Source organism: Callospermophilus lateralis, chromosome 10, assembly GCF_048772815.1.
Source record: "Callospermophilus lateralis isolate mCalLat2 chromosome 10, mCalLat2.hap1, whole genome shotgun sequence".
Lineage (NCBI taxonomy): Eukaryota > Metazoa > Chordata > Mammalia > Rodentia > Sciuridae > Callospermophilus > Callospermophilus lateralis.
Genome location: NC_135314.1, coordinates 77000208 through 77016311, shown reverse-complemented (window position 1 = coordinate 77016311; position 16104 = coordinate 77000208). Strand labels below are relative to the sequence as shown.

The following is a 16104-nucleotide window of genomic DNA, read 5'->3' as shown; positions in this document are numbered from 1 at the left end:
GATTAATTTTTATTACAGTCAGTGATGAATTAACAAACTTGTCCAGTGCCACAGGTAGTTGAAAAGCACAGATTTAATGTGTTGCTACTAAACTCCAATTTATATAGGAGGGCCTCTCAAAATGCAGATTTGATTCTAGGGCAGAACCTGAGATTCTGCATTTCAACATACTCCCAAGTGATGCCAGTATCCCTGTTGCCAGCCAAACTTTGAGGAGCAAGAACACAGTGGACTTGTATAATTTATGTCCTATTTTTTCTTTAATTGGTTTAAGTACTCATCTTGTCCTTGCTAAAGTTTTAAATAAAAGATATAACAATAGAATACCTCTATAATCCAGGATTTTCAGTGAGAATCTGGGCCAATCATCCATGCTATTTCCCAGGCTTCAAGATGACACTTTGTTATTATGACCCCAGATCTTCTCTTATGTCAGGAAGGGTGAAACTCCATAAATAGACAACTCTCTGACCAGATCCCTCTCCTTGTATTTCCCTATCAGGAAGCCTGCCATGTGAATCTAGCTTCTTATATATTGTGTACTCTAGTTTCTTATACCCTATTCCTTTACAGCAATAAACCTCTGTAATTGAATCGCTTCAGATTTTTATCCTCCTCATTTTAGGATGGCTCACTTTCCCATTTTTTCCGGAAAGAGTCCCACATCCCAGGAACCCTCTCAATCCCAGGTATGTCTGGAAAATTGGTTACCCTACTTCCTTTATTTTTCTAGAGTTGGATTCAAGCACTCTGCTTGCTGAATCTCCTAAAGAGGGCAACATCTTTTGAACTGAAAGGACAAATCTGATTCAGATGCATAGGTGTGTGATAGCTCGCTAGGGATACAGAGTTTCAACAAGCATGGGAAGACATATATCTTTTGGAGGAATTTTCAGACACTTGGTTTAAAACATTATTGAAAGGAATTTTTGTATCACTATTGCTTCAACTTTTGTTTCAACTTTATGTACCTTCAGAAAGTCAAGTGAGTCTTATAGAAGACATTTCTCTAATTGTAAAAGTTCAAATAATTAATCACAGATTGATATTGGTAGATAACTCCAAATGTCCTTAATATACAGTGGCCTCTTTGGCAGCCAAATGCCCAATATAATAAGTAAGATTAATGGACACTAGCACACAAATACCTAACACAAGCCAAATGACTTTATTTATTCATCCATATATCCATATTTTTCACTGAAATTTTGCCAAACATGAATTATAGTGGAAAATAATAGTGACTTTTTCCAACCAAATCCTAAATACTTTTCATTGTATTTAAGAAATAAATCTCCATTTTTATCACCCTTGATATGAAATTAGTTAGGCTTTGATTATAAGGAAATACAATAATACATTTTTTAAAAATTTGAACTAACTAAACCTGCTAAGGATCTAAAACCAAAGTGGAAAACAGAAGGCTTAACCCCACATGCTCCCTGATCAAATGTAAAAGTTCTTAAAATAGCTTCATGTGGAGCTGTTAGGAGCAGCTGAAACAAGGAGTCCTTGGTGTCCCCAGTCAAAACCTGGCAGTTTAATTACATGGCTCAGAGGCAGCTGCCTCTGTTTCTTTCTGTTTCAGGGCCAGGCACAGCAGCTCTGAGGGGAGCCACAGAGGCATCCTTTGCTTTGTCCACTTGCTATCCTCCTCTGAATTCCAGTTATCTAGCCAAGGAATTGTCCCTAATTCCATCCTGAAGATCTGTGACATCCATTCCAAGTCATGAACAGAAAAGAAAAGTAGCTAAACGTCTCTGTGCAAAGAATTTCAACAAATTTTAAATAGACAGAAAAAAAATCCAGGAAGAATATAAAAAGAAGTAAAGTCTTGTTGCATTTGTTTGGTCATAACTAATAACAGATAGAACTATGTCTGGTTCTCTGCATACTGGTACCCTTCTGTTAGTCAAAAGCAGATCAGTTTACTCTCTAATTCCATCAGAAAGGCTCCATTCACTCAAGACTGCTCTGCTCAGCTATGTACAGCTCTCAGCCACACTTAACATTTTCCCAGGCCAAGAATTTTTTTCTTGTGATGTTTTCTCTCTTACCCATGATAAACTGCTTTTCCACAAGGACCCACTTGTGCTTCCACCAGAAAGAAACAGGACTGAGTGGGCAGTTGTCTGATGTGACAGCCTATGTTGTTGGGCTGGTAGCACTAATTAGCAATTTAAAATCCCATTTGCTTTGGCAACTATACTATCATACTATACTACTCTAATCCTTAACAGTTACCAAACTTTCTAAATTATGAAAGGTAATAATGTTTTCCATTCTTATCACTCAGAATTGTTTTTTATATCATACAATGAATGGTATTAGCAGTAAAGCCAGAGTTAACTAGTTTACTCTCCCATATTCTGCTTCATTGTTCTATCCAAAAAGAAAATTTTTCAAGGGCCAGAGGAAAGATTTCAAGGATGAGGACTTTGAAGGACAGGGAAAGAATGGAAGGGGAATCCTGACACTTTCCCTTATTAGACAGTTTCCCATTTGTCCATACCATCTTCAAACAGTAGGTAGAAGCTGAAAGTAGTATGATGAAAACTTAGAATTTTTCTTGTGTTTATGTAAGAAATTACTCTATGAGGCTGTGCATCAGAGAGAAAAATATCTGAGCTAGTCTAAAACCTAGTTTGTCCATCTGCCAAGCAGAGAATGATAATACCTGCTTTTCCTGTCGCACAGGAACAAATGAGTGACCAACATGTGAGTCCTCCAAACAATGTAAAATATTTCATGAGTGTAAATGGCATTGTTGTTACAATTGAAGTTGTTATGAAATCTCATTGACCCAAGTGAGAAGCACAGTACTGCTACTCTTTCAGTGTGGGCCCTGTGATTGACAGTGTCAGAAATATCTTGAATGTCAGATTTGAACCCCTGATTGCTAGAGAGATTATAATATAAATTGTGTTCTAATATTTTCCTTAAGGATTTCCTTTGGAATACAGTCCATACAATTATTTCCTAACTGAAAGCAAATTTTTCATTACCATTTCCTTGGTATACTATTCAGGTCACTTTCTTAGGGACATCCTATCTGATCCAGTTCTGAAGTAGAACTGTCATTTGAGTCTTTCAGATATTAGACAGAAATATCAACATTCCTCAAAGTAAGGCTCAAGTATTTGTACTACAATGTATCTTCCAACTCAATTATTTTACATTGAGTTGGTCTCTAGAATTGTCCCCATATCTTGCAGATAACTAAATAACCCTGTTCAAAGTAAGAGAAAAACTTTTCAGGTTCTTAACTTTTAAACAGGAATGAGAGAAGTTCTGTGGTAAACAGCATGCACAACATACAGATTCAAAACACGAATGAGTAGCCTTTTTGTGCAGATTCCTACTCTCTGAGCATATGGAGACCATATTTGTTTCATTGACTGTATCCCTGTTAACCTGCCTGAGGTCTGGCACAGAGTAGGCACTCCATAGTGATCTGTGAACAAATGAACAAGTGAACAAACTCTTCACTATAAAAATGTTCCCCCTATTAGAAATGAAATAGAACATTGTTCCACGCTCAGAATTAATGGTTAATAAATGCTGGTAGTTAATAGTTCTCACCTAAGGAAATAAAACAACTAACACTTTTTCTTTAACTGTTTTTTAATGCAACACATTAGAGAGGCAAATGTAATTAACTTTTTGTTTTCAGTTAAGACAAATAATAGTATGGAATGCATTCTGAATGAAGAGAATGCAGGGTCCATTACTTTGGGTTTTTCCCCATTGTTGGAGCTGCTCAATTTAGGGCAAGTTGTAGTGTCAGTCTACTACAACAGTGCTTCACCAAATGCACCATCATGTTGAAACCACAATAAAACATCTGTAGTGACAGTGCCACTACGTAACACCAATTTTTGACTAAAATTCTTTACTTCAATAAAGTTTAAACAAAAAGACAATTATATATGAACAGTAATATACACTAAGCTCTAAAAATGAATTCATACCCCTCTTAATAATCAGTACTTTTCTGACCCAGAATATTTATGGAGTGTTTTTGCTCTGTTTATAAGATCCCAAACCCTTATCACTTTGGGAATATTACATGGAAAGCTCTCATTGTGTAGACCTGTCTTTATTACCCTTAATTAAAACATTTGTTTTAAGGAAGTCTAAATAGCTCATGCAAATTATTGTTACCTTCAGAAAACTTCAATAACAAACACTCCGACAGTGTTTATGCTAATTTTAATTAAGCATAATAGGAGTTTCATAATAGTGTCAACTGATAATTGTGGAAGATACATAGGATTTTTTTAAGGGACTGATAAATTGGAAAGTGTCATCATAGGAATGGCATTTTTAGCTGCAGCTCGAGGAACATTGCCATAATTTGAATAAGTTCTCTCCAGTAACAAACTACACCATGCCTTCCTTTATGCAAATATAATACACATGAAATATGCTGCATGTGGTTGAACAGTATATGTACTGCACTCTTCTAGTGCTTTCATATTTATACAATATTGCATAAAGAAAGGTGATCAATCATCAGTTGTAGGACCAAGTATTTTGACTGAACATATATCTCTATTAAAAGGAACTCCTATATACAAAACTATGCAGCCACCCTAAACACTGAATAATACTTCTGCCCAATGAGTACAGTGAAAGCAAAGCTTACTCTGGTATTAATTGGTGGCAGTCTGTCATCATTTCTCATTGAAATGTGGATATCCAGTCATTTTCTTTGAGATAAGTGACAGCAAAAGCTCTTGATAATTATCTCTCAAGACCTTCCAAAAACTCTGTCTCTTCTGTTCTCTAGCTACCCCAACTCCATCAAATCTTAACATCACAGAACTGTGAACAAAGAAAAAACAGAATACTATCTGGTTGCCTGTAAGATGCTAGTATCTTCTTCTACTGATCTTTCCATGAAAAGAGAATTCTTCCTCTCCAAGCCAGCATATTCAGTATTCCTCTCCATTTCATCACATGGTGATGGTTTTTAAAATTTTGTGTTGATCATCCACATCAGCTTACAGATTGATGCTACTAACAAGGAAACTCAATTGCTCAAACGTATCCTCCCTGTTTTTCTTTCTTTCTTTTTTTTTTAATTTTCACCACTAATCTTACTTTTAAGAGGATAGTAATTTTAAATTTCATTTTGATTTTCTTTCATGCCTACCAATTTAGCAAAACTTAACCTGCTGTCAGAAAATTCCTCTGTTTTGCAAGTGGCTCTTACTCATTTTAGCCTAAAAGTCATCTTCATAATCTCTTAATCATACCTGAGATTTACTGCATCCTCTTGCATAATAGTCAGAAGATTCTACTTCTGGAGAGCAGAGGTGGCAATTCCCAGCTGCTGGAAAACACAGAAATCCTCAAAGCCCCTTCTCAGCAAGGTTAAGGACACTTAACTTACCGTGCAGGGACCCGCACTTGATCACTCTTGGTAGTTCTCTCTTCTCATCCCTGCCAAAATCCGATAGTAGAGTCTGGGGACCAACAACGTTTTCTTCTCTTTTTGGGCCCCCTCTCAGTTTTTATTTTGTGGACTTCAAAGCCACGGAGAGTTTGCAACCAGGGGCCAGTGATAGTTCTGCAAAAAAGAAGTAGTGGGGAGCCCAACACCAACTGGGCCCGAACTCTAAATGTAACCCTCTTCTCTTGCCGGACAGTGTCCTTCATACTCTGAAGACAGGAGACCTTGCTGAAACCCTCACCCCACAGCTTTCCAGTCTCCAGGGAAGAAAGGGTCTAATTGGACTGGGCTGCAAAATAAGGCGACCCAAAAGCAAGAGGCCATCTGCTGAGAGCAGACAAGTAGAGGCAGGTATAGTCTCTGTGAGCGTGTCTGTGTGTGTGTGTGTGTGTATTGCATGCCTGTGCCCAACAGCTGCTCTCCAGATTAGAAAACACCACTCTTTGGCAGGCAACTCTGAAACACCCTCTTGGTTGTTTCAAATTCATGCGCACATCTTGGCTGAGAGTAGAAACCTCCCGGGCACAACCTAGTCCCACTTGTCTGCCATGTCACTGCCCCGAATACACTGTGAACTACAAACAAACAGTAGTGCCAGCCTCTTAGGAACAGATGCCCAGATGGACATTAAATTGCACCTCATTTGTTCCCTGCAGCCATGAACTGATGCAGGCCTTGTTGGAGATTTAAGTAACAAGGGCATGACCCCTTCTTTGACAGCCATAACCCAAGGCACTATATGTCGACATTCACAATTACTAATGCTATGTTGCTCTTTAATTTGAATGCCTGCCTATTCCATTTAATGTAACAAGAGTCAGGATGCAAAGTGCTAAGAAACTCTAGAGCAGCATCAAAAATATTCGGTGGTTATTATTGTTATTATTATCTGAGGTTTTGTTTTATATTTTTTTATTTGTTCTACTTAGTTGTACATGACAGCAGAATGAATTTCAATTCATCATACACAAATGGAGCGCAACATTTCAATTCTCTGGTTATACATGGTGTAGAGATGCACCATTCATGCAATCATTATTGTTTTATATTATCCGGTGTTAGAAAAAACTCATGTTTTAGATAGCTAAAATTTGAATATTATGTGTGTTTGTGTGTAGGTATATTTTTTCATGAATCAATTTGTATACTTTAGTCTGATTATTCTGAAAGACAAGTATACCCTCTGTATAACCACAGAATAATACTCAAAATCAGTAAATTAATGTGATTTCTATTATGATTTGGATCTAGAGTGTCCCCCAAAGTCTCATGTGTTTAGAGGTGGGGCTTTAGGGAAGTAGTTGGATTATAAGGGCTCTGACCTTATCAGTGAATTAATCTCATGATGACTGAATGAACTATTGGGCAGAGGGACTTAGTTGGAGGAAGCAGGTCACTGGCCGATGTGTCCTGGAAGGGTTTATCTTCTCTCCAACTCTTTTCTCTCTCTGCTTCCCACCTGCCATGAGCTAAGCAGCTTTCCTCCAGCACGCCTTTTTGCCATGATATTTTTGCTTCATCCCATGCCCAGGGCTATGGAGCTGGCTGACCTGCACAGAGACCTCTGAAACTGAGCCAAAATAAACTTTTTCTCTTCTAAGTTGTTTTTGTCAGATATTTTGGTCACAGCAATGAAAAGCTGACTAACATAATTTCTTTCTAATCCTTTGATCCCATTCAATTTGTCACCAAATGTCTCAATAATGATCTTTATAGAAAGGTTTTTTTCTTTTGGTTTATTTAGTTATAATGTCTCTACTCTCTTTAGTTTTGAACAGTTCTTCAGTCTTGTCTTTTGTGATCTTGACATTTGAAGATTACATTTTGTAAAATATTCCACAATTTAGATTTGTGTGATGTTTGCTCATTGCAAGATCAGTGCATTTTTTGCCTGAAATACCACAGAAACAATGTAGTATTCTTAATCATATCAGGAGACACATAAATGGAATTGATCTTATAACCGACCCCACTTAGTTAAGATTTATCTGCAATATTTCTCCACTAGAAAATATACATATACACACATGTGTGCACATACACAAACACACACACACACACACACACAGTTATAGCTATTGCTCTGTTTCTACATTAAATACCATGATATCACACTGACAACTCCAGTTACAATCTAACACCACAACAGCATTCTTGCTTATGCCCTTCCCATGTTTGTAACACCATTCTCCAACAGTGAGCATAACCTGGTTTCTGTTAGTCTCAGACTACTACTTTGCTCACTGCCCATGTGTGTAACCAATCTTCTGACCCTGCTGGCTCCTTCCTGGACCCTTCCAGTCTTTTCAGCCCCATCAGCCCTGATCCCTTAAGCAAGAGAAGGGGAAAATAATCATTTTTTTAATAAAAGGAAAAGAAAAAGATAGGATGAGGATGAGAGTCCCATGCTCTTTCTATACCTTGAGCTATCCATGTCTTAATGGTGAGATAAGACTTAGAAATTTATCGTGCTCTCTGTTAGGCACATTGTCAAAGACATGCATGTGAAAAATATTGCATTTGGGAATATAATCTAGTGGATTTTTATTATAGTTACTATGTATTAATTCATAATTTGTGGCAGCACTACATTAAGCACTTTGTTATCTAATTCAGACAGAAACCCAGTGAGAGAAATGGTATTTTTTCCACTTTACAAATTAAGGTACTGAGGTTTGGAAAGATTAAGTAATCTTTCCAAAACCACTGAGCTCAGTAGACCTTGGGTTTGCATTTAGTTTGGTCTAACTCCCTCAGCTCTAAACTCTAGGACTATATGAGAACAAATAAGATGTAATTATTCATCATAGTGGCTTCCAGAAGGAATCCTCAAATTCTGAATGCAAAATCTTCTAAAGAATTGTGCCACCCAATACATTAACTGCTAACTATATAAGGCTATTAAGTAATTCAAATTGAGATATGTTATAATTGTGAAATGCATAGTAGATTTCAAAAACATAGAGAAAAAGAGTGTAAAATGTTTCATTAATAATTTTATCTTGATTACCTGTTGAAGTGATAAAACTTTGGATATATTGGGTTAAACAGAGTACATTTTTAAAAAAATCTATCAGGTGCAGTGTAGTGTGACTTAGGAGGCTGAGGCAGGAGGATCTCAACTTCAAGACCAACCTCATCAACTTAGTGAGACCCTTTGTCAAAATAAAAAATAAAAAGGGCTGGTATCCAGATACAGCTCAGTAGTAAAGCGCTCCCAGATTCAATCTGCAGTACCAAAAAATAAAAAATTGCCTTCATAATGGCCAAAATGTGGAAACCACCCAAATGTCCCTCCATGGTTCAATAAACAAAATGTAATGAATAAAGGAGAATTACTCGGGCTTTAAAAGATTAATGTGTACACTACATGAAGACCTTATGCAAAGTGAAATAAGCTGGACACAAAAAGGACAAATACAGGAGTCACCTAAAATTGTCAGTCACAGAAGCAAAAAGTGAAATAGGGTTACCAAGGAAAGGGAGTGGGGACAAACAGTGAGGAGTCTTGTTAATGGGTACAGAGTTTCTTTGGGGATGATGGAAACGTTCTAGAGATAGATGGTTGCATGCAAGTGTAACCATTCTTAAGGCCACTAAATTGCACACTCAAAAAGAATTAAAATGGGAACACCCTCTGAACATTTATCACATTTTTTTAAATGCATTTGTCCTAACAGATTTTACCAACAGCAAAAGTGACAAGATTTAAATTTCATATATTATCCTTTCTTTAATACATCCCAAGGATGGAGTCACTGACTTATATGTAGAAATAAGAAGTGGGGATAATCCACAGAGTAGAAAAATATCTCCAACTAAATAAGTCTGGTAGGGTGTAAGGGAGCCTCTCTTCCTTCGAAACTCACCTGGGGACAGTGTTTTGGTATTCTACTTTCACATTTTCTGTTAGGGTGTAAGGGAGCCTCTCTTCCTTTGAAACTCACCTGGGGACAGTGTTTTGGTATTCTACTTTCACATTTTTTTCTAAAGTGAAAATTATAATAACAGGTTAACTTTTTTAAATGAGCAAACCATGCTCTTGACCTCTGCAAATCGTTGCAGATAATCTGCACTCTCCTATTTCCAGGGGCTATTTCTTCATGACTTCTAGAATGCCAGAATACCAGGTGACAGCTGTTTCAGCACTAAGGCAGTCCTCAAGTGTCCTATTTTGATGTTGTTATGTAATGTTTTTCTCTTGGCTGAGTTATCATCCTCAGTAGCCTTGTTGACATGTTTCACAGAATAGCTCTCCACTTATGCATCCATGTTACTTTTCAAAGTGCACTGGTTCTCTGAAAACTAGAGAAAAAGGGAGGGAAGAACAGTCCCAGCAACATCTCAAATTAGTCAAAGTGTTTTCTCCTTTGCTAGAAAGTTCCTTTATGAACAGGAGTTTTTCTTTTTCCTTTCTCAGCACTTCTTCTCTTTTAAAATGTTATTTCATTCTAGACTATGTTCCTTTTTAATTACAGTTATAAAGAGGTGTTGTCTCAGCTACTCATCTGACAGGGGATTGATATCTAGAATATATAAAGAACTCAAGCTGAATGCCAAAAAAAAAAAAAAATCAATAAAGGGGCAAAAGAACTAAACAAAAATTTCTCTAAAGAAGAAACACAGATGGCCAAAAAAAAAAAAAAAAAATACCCAAAAAAAATCTTTCAACATCTCCAGCAATCAAGGAAATGCAAATCAAACTGCACCAAGATTCCATCTCACTTTAGTCAGAATGGCAGTGATCAAGAGCATGAACAGCAGTAAGTGTTGGTGAGGATGTGGGAGAAAAGGTCCATTCATACATTGCTGGGGGGACTGCAAATTAGTGCAGCCACTTTGGTGTACAGCAAACTTAGTGAGACTCTGTCTCAGGAAAAAAGAAAAATAAGAATGAAATGATGGCATTTGCCAGTAAATGGATGGAAATGGAGAAAATCATGCTAAAAGAAATAAACTAGACTCAGAAAATCAAAAAAAAAAAAAAGAGGTGTTGTCTCAGCCAAAACTTGTTCATTTTTTCAGTACAAATCTCTTCTTAGTAATCTCTTTTCTCTGATAGCATAAGGACAGGTGTGCACATACACAATCAAAATTTTCAATTTCCTACAACAGATATGTACTGAATGCCCACGATATGCCATGTACTGTGGTAGGCTGTGGAGCTATATAAAAACAAAACAGTGTTTTCCTGTCTCTGTACTTCAAGAACTCAGTTTAACAGGAGAGGCACTTATGAAAATTCTGATTTTATGAGACTGAGGTTTCTGATGTGGGGCTGCATATAATGCTGTTTGAGTCCTCCTGAGGTAGAGGTCAGGGCGGCTTCACAGAGTGGGGTGTGAATATTTGAACTGGACACCTCGAGGGAGGAGGAATAAGTTTCTGCCAGGGAAAGGGTAAGATGGAGGATGTTCCAGGCAGAGGTCACAGTGTGGGCACAGGCACCCTGGCAGGAAAGCACAGGATGGCTACTTCTGTGCCTCAAGGTCAGGACGTGGTGTCAAGCTTTGTACTAGATAAAGTGGAATCTTTATGTGGGCCCAGATCATTCAGGGTCTTGGATGCTTTGATGCTATAAGCCTCAACTCTACTCTTCAGGCAGTGTAGAGGCACTAGAGGCATTTTAGGGACCTTCAATGATGGGAAACATAAAATTTGGACCCCAAAGGTCTTTTTTTCTGGAAATATTTCACCTGAAAAGGAACTCAGTGTTCATCTAATACTAACCTCTTTTTTTCTTTATGAAAATGATGTTACTCAACTTTGACTTTCATATGATTTGGTGCCCTGTATTTGACATAAAGCCTTAAAGGGGCCAATTACATCACAGCCTCTCTAAAGTGATCCCTGAATTCGATCAGAGCTGTCCCTTTGCACTTGACTGATGAAGGATGCTGGGACCTCAGACCAGCCTCATGAAGAGGATGAGGAATGGGGCAAGCTGTCCCCAACAAAGGAACCAGCAGTATACATTGTAAGTGGCGTATTTCAATATTTTAAGGAAAAACTGAGCAGGTGGCTACTGCTTGATTTATGGTGAATTGCCTGGGTTAAGGCCTGATCCCCATTATTAACTACTAAGCAGTAGTTAAGTAATGGGAAGCAAGAGATGTAAAAAGACAACTATGTAAGGGAATAGAACCCCATCCAAATAAACTAGGTACTGAACAGGGTTATAGTCTTAACAAATAAATTAAATACACTGAGGAAACAACAAAAAAAAAAAGTTTGGTACTAAGAGCTCAGCAAATTAGGAGGGGATTTGGCCACTTTTCATTCAGTATGCAACTACCCAGGACCCACCAAGGAGTCCTCCATAGCACATCTCTAAGCAATAAGACAATTCTACACCTTCCTCTGTTGTTTCTGGGTTCCTGGTAGCCTGCCAGATTTCACAGGATAAAAGCCAAACTGTGCATAGTCTCTCAAGACTTAAGATCTTCCATTTTAGCCTCTGGGTGGGGTTCGGAAGCAGGGACTGACACCCAGGCTACTACTAAGTTTCCAGGCAGCTGTATGATTTGACAACCCAAGCCAGAGCCAAACAGTGAAGAAGCAGGCAGGGTGTTCCCCCTTGGGCCAGCTTCATAATAGCTCCCAGGAATACATTGTGCTATCCATTCTTATTGTTCTGGTACTGGTTTTCAAGGTTCTTTGTAATCTTCCTAAGTTAAGTGAACACCATGACACATTCATAATAGCAACTCTTCTTTCAACCACAAATGTCTTTGAATGAGAAAGCACTACCCTACCCCAATTCAGAATGCATTGTGTGCCAAACCTGATGTTGTAAAGCAATGGTTTTGAAACTTTCTAATTGTAGCCAGAAGTCAGGTCTCCATTCTCTCAGCCTCTCATGCAGTCAGGGTGGTCCTGTTTCAAATGAATACATTAAAACCTCTAGTAGAAATCCAAGATTTATGATCGTATAATAGTATTTATAGTCATAAAATAAAATAAAAAGATGCCCATCTTTTTATTTACTATTTGCAATTATATTCACTTTACTAATCTATTCAACAATTATTATTGCGTATCTGCTATGTCCATACACTATCCTGAGCACTAGGATTGTGATATTTAAAAAACATGTTACAGTTTTGAAATTTGAAGTCTATGAGAGGGGTGAGATAAAATAAGGTACCAAATAAATCAGATAATTGCAGCTTTTGAGATAGTGCTATAATAGGAAGAGAAAGTCATGAAGGGAGGGGCACACTTCATATATCACAGGAGACCTCTCTGAAGAGGGGACATTTAAGCTGAGACTTAAACAATATGGAGGAGCTAAGAAGGAAGAGCCTGAGAATAGTAAGCATGAAGTCCCTAGGGCAAGAAAGGAGATGTTCTGTGAGCCCCAGGAGGTCAGCTTTTATGGGGTGTAGTGGAGTAAGAGCAGAGTAGTGGGAGATTGAAGGGGAAGCCTTGTGGTCCATACCACAGAGTATGAATGTTTTCTTAAGTATAAAAGCAAACTGTTATAGAGTTTTAAAGTTTTAATCTGGACAGTATGTGATTCTGTTTACATTCTTAAAGAGCTTGGAGCTGGGTGTGTTGCCCTGGTTTTGATCCCTAGCAACACACACACACACACACACAAACACACACACACACACACACACACAATTTTGGGGTTTCATGTGGAGAATACAAAAGGTCAAAATGATGATGGGGGACCAAACACTGCCTGAGGGAGGCTCTGCTAAGTCCTGCCTTTGGGCTCTCCCAAAGATATGACCTGGAAATTCATGACTTGTGGGCAACCTGTCCTTAATTTTTTTTCACATTGCTTTCCCTCTAAATGCCTCAAGCATTTCTCTCTCTGTTGGGTGTTAACAGAAAAAGAAAAACAAAACAAAAAAAAAGTGCCAGAAGCACTTTAGTCATTTGGGAGAGCCATTCTGGTAGGGACCTGACCCAAGCACTTAGTATGGGAATCCTAGACCTGAAGTTATTTTCACTTTGCAGGTTGGTCAGATTCATGCCAACTTCCCACTGTTCTTCAGCTCTGTTCGTGGTACACAGAAGGCATTCTATAAATGTTTGTTATGTTGACAGTACTTGAATTCCTAGCAGTCTGAGGAGAAAGGGAGAATTAGAGAGACCATTGGGATTCTCTTTATTTCCTCTCTGGAGGGGGGATGTGTGAGTGGATTATGATGACTCTAAAAGTATTAATTTTTCAGTCTATGGTAGATACAGTTGGGAGGAAATAAAAGAACTCTATGCTAGAATAAAAGGTGATATGTACATGCAAAAAGTCTCAAGAGCAACTGGTTAGAATTTAATGTGGCTGAAAACATCATTATTTTTTTCATGTTTCAGTTACTCAAATATGGCTAAAAGTGTGCTTTGGAGATTTTCCAAAATAAAAGCTCTAAGGTGAGAGAAATTTCAGACCCAACAATAACTTGAAAACTGGAAGTTAGAATAGCAATTGCTTTTTCAACTGTCTTTTAACTCTGTCACCAACACTACAGTGATTCGATTACATGTGACAAGTCTGGTTTCTAGCCATTAAACTGTACACTTCAGCTACAGGCATCAGTCTTTCTTTTCTTCCACAGTGACTAGATTTGGGGACAGAAATGATAATGATAAGAGAAAGGAAGAATCTGGGGTGTTCAGTCTTTCCAGTGGCCCCCAGGTCACAACTGGTGACCCTGACTTTATCAGCCTCAGGTAATTTGGAGCCTGCAGCAAGCCAGTGATAGAGCGGATCTTTCCCCCATAGTCTTCATCACCCACAGTTGTTATACAGATGCCAGTAGCTTGCTTAAACAACAATAGAATATGAGCCACCTGGGACCTGCATGGGAAGGGAGAGGACAGTGTGCCTCAGTGAGATAAATCCCTCAGTTCAGTGCCTGGTACAAAGCAATTCCTCACCATGTAGTAGCAGCTACTGCTGCTGCTATGCTTTTTATTATTCGTGGCAGTGGCTTATAAATCAATTAGATGTATATAAATGTCACATTGTCAGGAACTAGCTATCATGTTCACCTGAAGTCCAAAAACTACATACCTACACTGTTTATACCCTGTCTGCTTCCTCTCCTCCATATGGAAGGTGATTTTTTGTTACCATCTCACTTCAGTTCTTCTCATGATGGAACAGAATTAATTTCCATCTTCTGCAATTTGCTTAAGAGTTCTGTGATCCCAGGTGCCTCATTTTGCTGGGAAGGGAGGAACGTGACACATCTGATCACTCTCTTAGAGAAGCAAAAATAATCATTTCAGTTAGGGACTTGGGAGGCAAGTCTGTTTGTAAAAGGAAGAAGTTGCTGTTTCCCTAGCCGTCTGCTTCTTTCCATCTGCCACAAGCCCACCCTTGGAAATCATGGCTGAGCTCTCTCAATGAAATAAACGTTGTAATGGGTCACATAATTAGCAGGCAGAATTTTGCTTGAGCTGTAATCTGACTCTAATTGCTGACCTCAGAGAATTAATTTCATATGACATAGCACCTTAGCTGCCGTAGAAGTTTCCACTCGTCTCTCCCTTTCAGGCCAGATTGCTTTTTCTATTTCTGGGCTTGTGTTGATGAGTCAGGTGGCCCCAGACTCTTCCTGTGGATGAAAGGGGCATCCTGACTTGGACATATGTTCTATGTAGTAAATTATGAAAAGGAAAAACTCTGTGTCCGTTTTTTGGCATTAAAGTAAGGGAAACTGGAGGATTGAGTAAGGAAGGTTTAAACTAGCCAATATAAATAAATTCTAACCCTAGGTCCTGAATGCAGCATGATGTACAACATAGGAAATGGCACTGATGAATAATACTTTTCTGTACTAAAAACAGTCACCTTATGGAACTGTGAAGTAAAAGGTCATGTTAGTATTTTCCATCAAGTCCTAATCACTAAGTTAAAACAACTTACAAAATAAGATCAACATTTCCATGTGTATCTGTTTATTCCCATGGCATGGCAGGTGGGTTTTTGTCTTCCCCTGTAGCAAGTGTGAAAATAGTCACACTACGCATCTCCCCAAGTCCTAGAACTATTTCAATAATTAGTGAGTTTCATTATAGTCACACATGCTTTGATTTCTACAAATGGGATTTTCTGTGTGATTTAGAGATGATGTGCTTTTTCGTGTTCTTTAAAACATGATGAACTTGGCACAGTGGTGAACACTTGTAGTCCCAGCAACTCAGGGGTCTGAGGCAGGAGGATCACAAGTTCAAGGCCAGCCTCAGCAAGTTAGAGAGATCCTGTCTCCAAATAAAAAATACAAAGAGCTTTAGATATAGCTCAATGGTAAAGTGCCCTGTGTTCAAATTCCAGAAAGAACGTATGTATATTCATACATACATGTATACATTAACTCATTAAAATGAAACAACACATGATATATAAATTCTCCTGTGCACTAAAATAGCAGTATGGAAAACAAAATCACCTTTGAAGACCTAGTTCAAAGCTGTTAAATGATCAAAGGAAGTTACTGTGCATTACTGGAGTTGTAATTATTAATAACCTAAAATATCTGCACTTCTGAGGAATTGTTTTGTTGTCATTATTGTTGTTTAGCCTATGGATATTATGAATAGTGACCAGGTTGCCTTTATCATAGTGGCTTCTACAAACTTCTAATAAAAAATTTCCCATCAGTAGCAAATATATAGGTCAATATAAT

At 38.1% G+C, this 16104-nt stretch overlaps 2 protein-coding genes across 4 annotated transcripts in view; one reads left to right on the top strand and one right to left on the bottom strand.

Annotated features, from left to right (window-relative positions):
* The window catches only part of Filip1l (filamin A interacting protein 1 like), a 262508-nt gene extending 256681 nt beyond the window's left edge, over positions 1 to 5827 (bottom strand). For both annotated transcript variants that reach the window (XM_076868984.2, XM_076868979.2), the window contains exon 1: positions 5399 to 5827. The gene's annotated coding sequence lies outside the window, so the exon portion shown is untranslated. The remainder of the gene's footprint in view (positions 1 to 5398) is intronic.
* Positions 1 to 16104, top strand: part of Cmss1 (cms1 ribosomal small subunit homolog) — a 319308-nt gene that overhangs the window by 260122 nt on the left and 43082 nt on the right. The gene's annotated exons all lie outside the window — the stretch shown is intronic.